This window comes from Anser brachyrhynchus (assembly GCF_964034855.1).
Source record: "Anser brachyrhynchus genome assembly, chromosome: 1".
NCBI lineage: Eukaryota > Metazoa > Chordata > Aves > Anseriformes > Anatidae > Anser > Anser brachyrhynchus.
The window spans coordinates 210,354,947-210,365,459 of record NC_137694.1 but is presented as its reverse complement, the minus strand read 5'-3'; positions in this window follow the sequence as shown (position 1 = coordinate 210,365,459).

Below are 10,513 nucleotides of genomic sequence, written 5' to 3'. Positions count from 1 at the left end.
AAAGCAAGACACAGAGAAACTGAAGTTCTTGAACTAAAGCTTCAAGATTTGAGTAATCTAGATCTCCAGTGCCATCCCAGTAACTGAAGCGATTTCTTTAATTAGTAAATTTTCATAATCCCTTATGTTATTGCAGCTTAACACGTTCTCCCACTGCGGCACATGGAGGCTTTGGCTGTTGAGCCATGAAGATGAGCAAGGAAGGTAGGAAACACGGAGGTGCTAAAGAAATACGGAGGATACGGAGAAATGGGCTTTGCCTGAATTTATTCAGGAATCTGAAAACAGTGAGAAAAGTGCTATGGTCGTGGAGGGCAGTGCAAGCTCAGGGTGCACAGCAGAAAGACAAAGAGGAGCTGGGCAACCCTTCCAAACCCCAAAGGCTGTCAGCTCCCATGGAAAAGAAGCAGCAGCAGACTCCCTGCAGATGCCTTTCTGGCAGACAGATGTTTCTTTCGCATGTTTGGCAACCACTGAGCGCCCAGGTTTTGGCAGGGGATGAGTAGAGGGAAAGAGGCTGAGTGAGAGCAGAAGATGCAGCCAAGGGCCTGGGGAGGCTCAAGTGTCCTTGTGCACTTTGGACATGCGGATCCCACAGCCGTAACACAGTCGGCACGTACACACAGAGACACACACACCACCTCCCGTGGCAGCAGTTTTCAGCAGAATTGCCCTGAAATGATAGATAATGCAACTAATAATGCTGTTAGGTACTTATTTTTTTTTTCCTCCATGTAACCTCCGCTAGCTTCAGTGCCATTTTGTAAAAGCTCTTCAGGGTAATGTGCTGTCACTTTATTTTGTGCCTGTGCCTCATCAAGCACTGTGAGACCTTGAGTCATGACTGGGAAATTTACACAGTGATCACTGTCTCGGGAGCTATGAACAGAAGTCCTTTGAAAAGGTAGGGATAAGTCTGGAAATCCCAGCCATTGATAAGGTTCGTGCTGTCCCAGAGGGGAACTACCAGCCTCAGTTCAAAATGGAGATAATCCCAGTGTCAAAGGTGAAATGTTTCAGGGTTGGTGGTGTTTTTACTTACCTACTTACTTATTTTGAAATATTTAATCATCTAAACTCCACGAGAAAGCTGCATTAATAGAAATGAGAAACCAGACACTAGTTTTGCCATAATACGGTCAAGGCAAAGCTAAGTAGCATAAACTGTTGACATTATACTTAATGTAGAAAAGTAAGAACTCTCTACATCTAATGTTTTCTTGCCTGTGATCTGTTCCTTCTATAATATTTCCTTATGGTTTTACTTCTTGAACTAACTTACACTAAATTCTTTCTACTAAGGGACTCAAAGAACTAATAAGTTTACAGGGACCTTACCAGTTGTCCACTCTTTTCATGGCAACCTTGGGCTCTTGAGCTCAAATATATTTATGAGAAAGTTTGTATGACATGGTGACAGAAATAGCAAAGATTTGACTCAATGCTTATGTCCATGAAAATAAATTAAATGTGCCTGGGATTGTCCAGTAACTTTGAACCCATCTGGGTGGAAGAGCCTGCATCCATCCTTTTAAACTTGGGTAGATTCCAAATCTAGGTAACTTCACCCAGACTGCTTGTTGGGAACAGTTCTTGGCTTCTGTTGGATCCCAAACCACAGCTAAACATGTTCTTGTGCCCAGAAATATTCTACAATGCTTTAATGAGCATTGAGTAGAGCTTCTGTTGCTTACAGCACAAGGCAGTTGTGAGCCATCTCTTGGTGCACAGGGTGTCAACTCATCACAGATTGTCACTGGTTAACATTTATTAGCCCAACTCCGTGGGGTGGGCAGCATGGGAATGTCCTGGGTTTCGGCAGGAACAGGAACAAAACCTTCACCCACTATAAAACGGAAAGAGGCGTGGGAAAAACAATGGCACTGGGAAAGTAGTTGTACTGGAGTAATGCAATAACCTCCCTTCCTTTCTCATTTCAGTCTGGTTTGAGAAAATCACCCATGACTCTTCCATTCTTCCTGACTGCTTAATGCTGGTCCTGTGAGAGGAATCACAGAGGCACCAACTGGACCCTAAAAGCAGTAAATTAGAAAGCACTACTTCTTTCAGCTATAAGTTCAAGGAGAACAGACACCTTACATACAAGTGCCCATAACAGCTTTTGTCCTTCCACGAGGGGCAGAAATCTTTGGCACCTTCATTGCATATTTTTCGTAGTGAGCCCTCCTGAATTACTGTGAACAAAACAAGGTGGTTTCATCTCCACACACTGAGTCAAAATCAAGATGAACTGGATTAAAGGAGTCTTGGAAAAGCGTGGATTATCCCAGTGGTGCCATTTTATCACAGGTTTACATTTGTGTCTCTTTTCTCATACCAAGACCTCTGAATTTCCCATTCCCAGCATTTTTGCAGAGACATTAGCCTTCATCCTCTGATCAACCCAGGCACAAAGCTGAATTGCAATACAGATGTAACCAAGGGTAGATGGAACAGGCTTTTAACTCCTGCTAAAGAGAGATGCAGGTCTACATCACGTAGGAGGAGATAGTGACCTTTCCTGGGTACGACACACTCTTGTTTTCTCTTCTGGAGCCACTTTATATGCCCAAGTGCAAGATGAGGTCTTAGAGGGGGCTGCCAGTACCTCTGACAGGGAAAACAGAGTGAGGCAACCAGGCTGCAAGGCAAATAAATTGCAGGAATGTGGCCTCTGCTGTGCTTCCCACTCCCTGCTGGCCTTTGAAGTGAAAAAACAGTCTGGGGGCTGGAGGGAAGTCTCCTGCCTGGCAACGTGGGCTGATAATGGAAGGCTACCAAACTCATACAGACCTCGATAGAGAGGTGGTGGGGAGGGGGTACAGAGAAAAAAAAGGTAAAAAAAAGAAAAAGTGGTTATATTCACTGTGAGACAATACTCTGTGGCTGTTCTAAAAGATGACAGCTACAGAAAGTCATTTATAATTTGTCGGAAATGTCTCTTTCTGACTACCCTTGCAGAGAGGAGGAACGGGAGCAGCTGTTGGCCTCAACCCATCTCATATATTATTATCTGTCTTCGGGACCTGCTAGCAAGGCTTGGTTGTTTTTCCAGCATAAAGTGTAATGGGATTCCTCGAGGTTTTACTAGATCGGTCTTTCATCACAGAAGGAGACATGGCTGTGGGCAAACAGGCTGGAATTTTTTCTAGGGTGTTTGTATGTGCTCAGAGAGACAGTACAAGGGGGGCTGAAATGATAGGCACGGGGTGCAGAGGGTCAAATTATGGCCATTTCAGGCTGAGTGGTGGGGATAGGAAGAGAAGAGGGCACTGTGGGACCTCTTGTGAGATGTGTCTACCCACCATGCTGAAAGCCTTCTCGTCCTTATACCACCTCTGAATAACACACCAGCTCTCTAGTGGAGGAGACTTTAAGTAGGCTTGGAGGGAGGCTTGTATGTTCACAAATAGGACATATCTGGCACACGTGAAGCAAAATGTTTTTGGGCCATTGAGTTTCCCCGTGGGATTCACCTAGATGGGAACCATATAGGCTGATGGGCAGGAATCTGCACAGGAATTACATAGACTGTGTTAAAGCTTGATCTTCACGTAGTGGACACAGCTGGTAACGACAGTCTTCATAGGGTATTGGTTCAGAAGAAGTGAGAATAAAGCTTCAAAGCCCTCTGTAAACCCTACAGGAATAGATGGGAGCTCATCCTCCAGATGAAGTTAGCCAACAGCCTGGACATCAAAAACGCAGTAAGAGAGGATTATCCAGCGTTCCTCACAGCAGTCTTTGACTATATAAAAAAGACTGTAAAGAGGAAGGGAATAAGCCCTTCTCCAAATCCTCAGGGAGCCAGGCATGAAGTCATGGTCTTAAACCATGCCTGGGAGAGCCCTGGGAGAGCCCTGTTAAACTTGAGAGGCAAGTTGCTAACAATAAAGCCAGTTAAGCACTGGGGTAGATTGCCTGGGGAGGCCGTGATTCTTAAACCAATTGAGGTCTTTAAAAACATATTAGACAAACATCTGTCAGGAATGGCTTAGGAACAGCTGATCCTGCCTTGAGGGAAAGAAAAGGCCTTGATGACCTCTCGTCATCCTTCCAGCTCTCTTTTTAATGATTCTATGGCTTGGCTTTCCGGCTAATCTTCACCATATTTCACACTCAAGACATATACCACTCTCTCAGGACTGAAGAGATGAGTCTCTCACAGCTCAGGTGGATGGAAAAGGGATTCAGGAAAAACCTTCTGCAGAAGTTCCTGCACCACTAACGTGCTCTTTGCATCATTGCCCAAAAGAGCCATCTTGGTGCTTTGGCATGATGTTTTGGTAATGCCAGTTGTGTAGTGCTGTGATATAATCCATAATAATGAAGACAATTATGGCCCAAACTGTTCCATTTCTTTCCAGCTTTATGAGACCTCATCCTGCCTGAAATCTAGCAGAACAGTTGAGGATCTTCCCAAATGCTCCTAACTGCTCTCAGGTTGGAACTTAAGGACACTGTGCTCTATTTTCAGACTCTGCTAGCTCAAACCACCTTTGTGGTTTGAACTTGGATGAAGGCAAGCCAAGGTGCTGATGTGCATTGTAAGGCACATTTTCCACCATCATTAGTTTTGCAAAGGAACTGTCTTAGAAAAGAAAGAGGTAACCCGAACCAAGGTTGAGGCTGTGATGTGCAAGGCACTACACTCTGAAAATTAAAAAATAATATAAAAAAGGAGAATCTCCAGCACTGATAGACAAAATGGGCAGGGGAGGAGAGAAAGAAAGTGTTACCAGCCTTATTTTACAAACCATGTTATTATGCACAATGGGTTTTCTTGCTGCTTTTTCTTGGAATTGTGGATCTCAGGAAGAGCTTAGGCAGGGACCTAGGGTAAATTTAATGACATATAATTTTCAACATGTAGAGGGTAGTTTGCAGTTTGAAAAACTCCCTTTACTGTTCCTGGAGAGAAATAGACAATTCCAGAGTGCCAGTCATCTGGCTGTTTTCAAACACTTATATTAGAAAACTGATAGAAGACTATTTTGGTCATCTACTTGAGAATGACACAGATAGTCTTAAAGTACCTACTTGTGACCATGGGCCTCTACAGGTGATCTATGAAAGTAAAGATACTGTATATACTGTTGAAGTATAGATTATTTCTTCCCCTGATTTCTATTCCGTAGCCTGAGGAATCCCTGAAAATGGCTTTATTTCTTATATAGGGGTCCCTGTCTCTAAAATCTGAGGGGAAAAAAAGAGTGAAGAAGAAAAATGGACACATGGCAGTCATTTTACAGGTTGTGAGTCCCCCACGTAGGGGATTTGTGGTTCCCATGAAGGTCACCTACACAAGATAGCAGCTGTGGTTCCCAGCTATCCCACTGACAAAGCCGACAGCTGCCCTTTCTTTTTTCCTTCCTTCCCTTGCTGGTGAAACTTGCCAAGCTAAGACTTAGAAGAAAGCCAGGGTATTGTCAGGAATGATGTCAGATGGTCACCGTCAGGGGTGCAGGACTGTTTGGGACCAAAGGACAACTGTGAGCAGGAGGTCTCTGATTCCAGACCACCCCAGACCAGCGCTGTGCTCCAGTGAGTTTGTTGTTGTGTCTCTGCCCGTGATCAGTACCAGATGCCATGAAAAGAGCTACAAGAAGCCCTGAAGTAGGCAATGATGAAAAAGAGAGACATCTGAAGAAAGTTACTGCACCACCCTGTTATGGTTTGAATTCAAGAAAAAGGAGACTGAAACAAGGTGAAACAGAGCCAACTTTTGAAAGATCCTTGAGATCCCTGTCTGAGACATGGCAAAGGGATGGAGTTAATAATGTGGAGTTAAAAACAACTCCAAGTTACCTCAGGATGGGGACCCCAAAACTCTGAGGTACTCAAAGTTGCTTTCCATTTTTACAAATTGTGGCCAGTGCTCCTTAATCCTCAAAATTTAATTTTCTTTTGCTTTCTTATACATGCTTATAATTTAACAAGCAAGCAGAGAACCAGCCAGGACCATGAGAGCATAAGCAGACCACCAGTCAGGGAAACAAACATAATTTTTGGTGTATTCAGTTTCTGTCTGCTAGGTTATATATATATATATATATATATATTTGCTTTTTCCTTTTTTAATCGGGTTGGGCCAATATGAAAGAAAATGTTAGCAAACCCCTGACTGATGTATGTCTCAGTGAGTTTGAAATGGCAGCTCCCATTTCCTATGTTTTATGTTGCTTTTGATGTTACCTAATGAACGTAGATCTTCTAAAAGATTCTATTTAGGGGCTTTAAATCTGGAAACCATTTGATAATTAAGCCAGAAGACGCAACAGGGTGTGTTTTATGGGCCCCATTAATACGTGCCTGGGGGTGGTACTGCAGTGTGGCCTCTGCCTTCACCCACCCATGCTGTGTATGAACGGTCTGGTAAAATTCACTCTGGAGTGCTTTATTGCTATGATATCATTTTAAAAAAAGGGGAAGGGGACAACAGTTTATTGTTGTAAGGGAAAACCCAGCCAAGATTTGAAGACAAAAACAAATTACAACAAATAAGCTTCCCTCTGATCACTTCCCTAACACGCATAGGAAATACCTCTGCCACTTCAGGGTGGCCACAGTGCTTGGCAGTGTGAGGTATCTCTGCTCTCTCTGCTTGCACTGCAGGTAAGACATGTCCAAAAGTCACAAAATCTCCAAATCCCCATGTGGCTGGTGGTGTCGGGCAGCTGCGGGTCCCTGCGGTCCCTGTGGTGCCAGCCCTGCCCCACCAGGGCCACCCCAAGTAGGGGGCCCAGCCCCACGTCCAGGCGGCTGCTGGAGATTCCCAAGGAGGAGCCCCCAGCCTCTCTCTGGGCAGCTTGTTCCAATGCTCATTCACCCACACATTAAAGAAATATTTCCTGAATATTTTCCTCGGAAGGCCACTTCTCTCTGACTTGGACCATGGCATGAAAGTGTGTCCAAGGGCTTTGAATTGGTGGATTTGGACCTTTGCTGTGAGCTGTTCTGCAGTCTCACCACACAAACTTGGGGTCTTTGTTGAGCTGCTTGCTGCCATGGACCAGACTGGAAAGGAGCATCAACCAAAGGACACATCTATCAGCAGCAGCCTGCATGGGAAGACTGGAAGGGCGTGCAGTACTTCTGAGAGTTGTCCTGCTGACGAGGACGGGATGGGTGAGGCGAGCAGTTCCAGAACTTTCTAGGTTTTACTTTTTATACTATCCTTTTTCTGAGATATCTCAGCTTTCCCAGTGAAATCACTTTCGGTGGTTTGTAGAGCCATGAATACCCCATGGATTCAGCTCATGATGCGGGTCGTGAAATGCATCTGTAGCAAAAGTAAGAATAAGACGAGGCTGAGGCTGCCAAATTCAGAGATGTGAGGACTTGCCTCTCCAGGGCCCTTCAACGGGCATTGCTTTCAAACCCCATGTTCCTCCAGAATATTATCACCATCAAAAAAAAACATTGTGGGAAGGGGGACAGGAGCTTTTCCAATCCAGTCCACTCTGCTTTATGGCTCCTAAGGTACATGGCTACAGATTGTTACTCATCTCTGAGCTGAGGACATGAATGAGCTTTCTGTTTGGAAAGCTTTCAGAGACGTGCTGAAGCTGGTTCTTATACAGCCAGCAAAGGGAACCATCAGGGCAAAACATGCCTGAAAGGAGAAATTGAAAACAGCCTTGGAAGGAAATGTGTATACATGTGGCATGACATTTATTTATTATCCTGGGCTGCAGAGCTCTTGCCCAAGCAGAGTTGAAAGCTTAGTGAAAACGGTGGATTTTTCTAAGCTCTACCAGGATTTAGACCCTCCAGCAAATGTATAAACAAGGAACATTTTCAAAGTCTTCTCCTACTAATGGTTATTCATAACTGTTTTAGGGACCTGCTGTTCCATCTGACTGACAGCACTGAAAAGGAAAAAAATTCCAAATGTGGTCTTTCTACTCCATGATTTGCCTAACAGCTGGACATAATGCAAAGCCCATTTTCTGCTCCTGCCACAGCTGCTTTGACATCTGTGTGATGGAGGAGAAGCAATGGGGATTGATCGGGCTTGGGAGATTAGAGATAATTGCTTTTGCTTCCCATGGCTCTGAGGAAGAGGATGAAGGACCAGGCCTTGCTGTAGGAGACCTCATTTTGCTGTTTTTCACAAGTGAAGTCCTTGGCAGCAAATGAGGAAAAACACATTGACACCTGACTTGAGAGAGGAATGGATGTAAGGAGACATTGAATGCCAGGACCAGTGGTCTCCATACCTGGCATCCCTTCCCTTGGGCAGGTGAAAAAACTCTAGCAAAATGCTCTAAATTTCCCTGTGCCTCCATTTCCCCTGCCACATGTGGATGATTGTTCTTCAGCACCCTCAGAGAAAGGCTACAATTCCCAGATCACTGACGTTGGCTAACCAGCAACCTGGTGGGAGGGAGAGCTGATCTTGCCTTGGTCCAGGGAGAAGGACTGGGCAAAACTTGCTATTTCCTCCAGACCTATCTTTTGTGATATTACAGGAATACCTGGTTGGGGAAAATTGTCACAGATTCAAGATTTGACCTTTTAGGGAAGGGATCAGATGCTTTGAAAGATCACCATGGGTTTTCCTTTCACTTTCTGTGGATGAACAGGGCATTTCAACTTCCAGGCTGGAAGTTCACCACTTTTTAAGTTATTCAGGAATTGTTCAGAGCTAGGAGCTGCATATTGTAAACGTTCTAAGTCTGGTTTTGAGAATGGGCCCTCCAAAAATGCTGTATGACTTGCCATGAAGTCTCATCAAGGTCTCCTAGGACTAGCTGCTCTACTCGGTATAATCAGAGCCTTCACACACTAGGTACAGTAGTCTTTTATGAAAACCTTGTAATGGTGCAGTTCCCTACAGGTTTTCCCATTCCCCATGAGCAGTGACTGTTCTGGGCCCTGATGTTCAGCCATCTCTGGTCCACTGCATTCTGCTGTGGCTAATGCTCTACAGTTGATTCCTGCAGCAGGTGTGAAGCCGATGATACAGAAGAGCCCTTCACTTTCCTTCACCCAGCTCCTTGCCTTTAGCAAGGGGAGCCATCCTGTAGTCACCTTGCTAGCCCTGTACTTGCAGCCAATGGACCTCTGCTACCACCCAACCTTCATTCTTGACTGGCAAGTGAGTGCAACCATCTTCATGTGAAGTGTCCCAAACATCAGGAGTAGTGCAGCCAGCAGGGACAGGGAGGTGATCGTCCCCCTGGGCTCTGCTCTGGTGAGGCCGCACCTCGAGTGCTGGGTTCAGCTTTGGGCCCCTCGCTACCAGAAGGACATCGAGGCCCTGGAGCGTGTCCAGAGAAGGGCTCCGAAGCTGGGGAAGGGCCTGGGACACAAGTCCTGTGAGGAGCGGCTGAGGGACCTGGGGGGGTTTGGGCTGGAGAAGAGGAGGCTCAGGGCAGACCTTATTGCTCTCTGCAACTGCCTGAAAGGGAGGGGTGGGGAGCTGGGGGTCGGCCTCTGCTCACAGGTAACCAGTGATAGGACCAGAGGGAACGGCCTCAAGTTGTGCCAGGGGAGGTTCGGGCTGGAAATGAGGAGACATTTCTTCTCAGCAAGAGCGGTCAGGCATTGGGACGGGTTGCCCAGGGAGGTGGTGGAGTCACCGTCCCTGGGGGTGTTCAAGGCAAGGTTGGACATGGTGCTTGGGGACATGGTTTAGTGGGTGACATTGGTGGTAGGGGAACAGTTGGACCAGATGATCTTGGAGGGCTTTTCCAACCCTAACGATTCTGTGATTCTATCATTCTATGAGACACCTACAAACAAACTTGGGGCCAGTCTTCTCAAAGTTCCCAAAGCCCCCTCACTTCCATCTCCTTTTCCACCTTCTCTCCCAGTTGTCATCCCACCCACTGCTCTGAACATTATTGCCACAATCAAGGACAAAGTTGATCCTTCTAGTGATCTTGAAACATCTTTGGATCCAAAACTTACATACTGACACTCATTGTTAGCTCTCAGTACGAGTACTACAACATGCTGAGCACATCTCAGGAGGGTAACAGATCTGGAAAGACAAGGCAAGCATTTCTCAGACTCTCCCCTGCATTTTATTTATTTATTTATTGCATTTGTCTCAAGAGCAATAAGTGGGTATCTTGCATTGACTTATTTGTTTATTTGAAAGGGGAGGGGAGGAGGGGAGAGAACATTTGAAATGAATTTCACATTTGAAATGAATTTCACAGAGGTTTCTCTCTCTGCCCTTGATTCCAACCCAGGAGAATGGCTTTGCTGAGATGATGTGAATGCAACATTTTATTAAAAGTAAACCAGCATTATAGGAAAGGAAGCCATGAGTTGTTGGTTAATGCCAACCAAACAAACCTGAGCATTAGGCAATATAAATATAATCTACATGATGATTCACATATGTTTTCTGTCTATCTGCTATAAACTGCAACACCCCACTCAGGGTATAAAACAAAGCACCTTTTTCTGTTTATGTGTATCAAATGCTTTTCTTTCTTTCTTTCTTCTTTCTTTCTTTCTTTCTTTCTTTCTTTCTTTCTTTCTTTCTTTCTTTCTT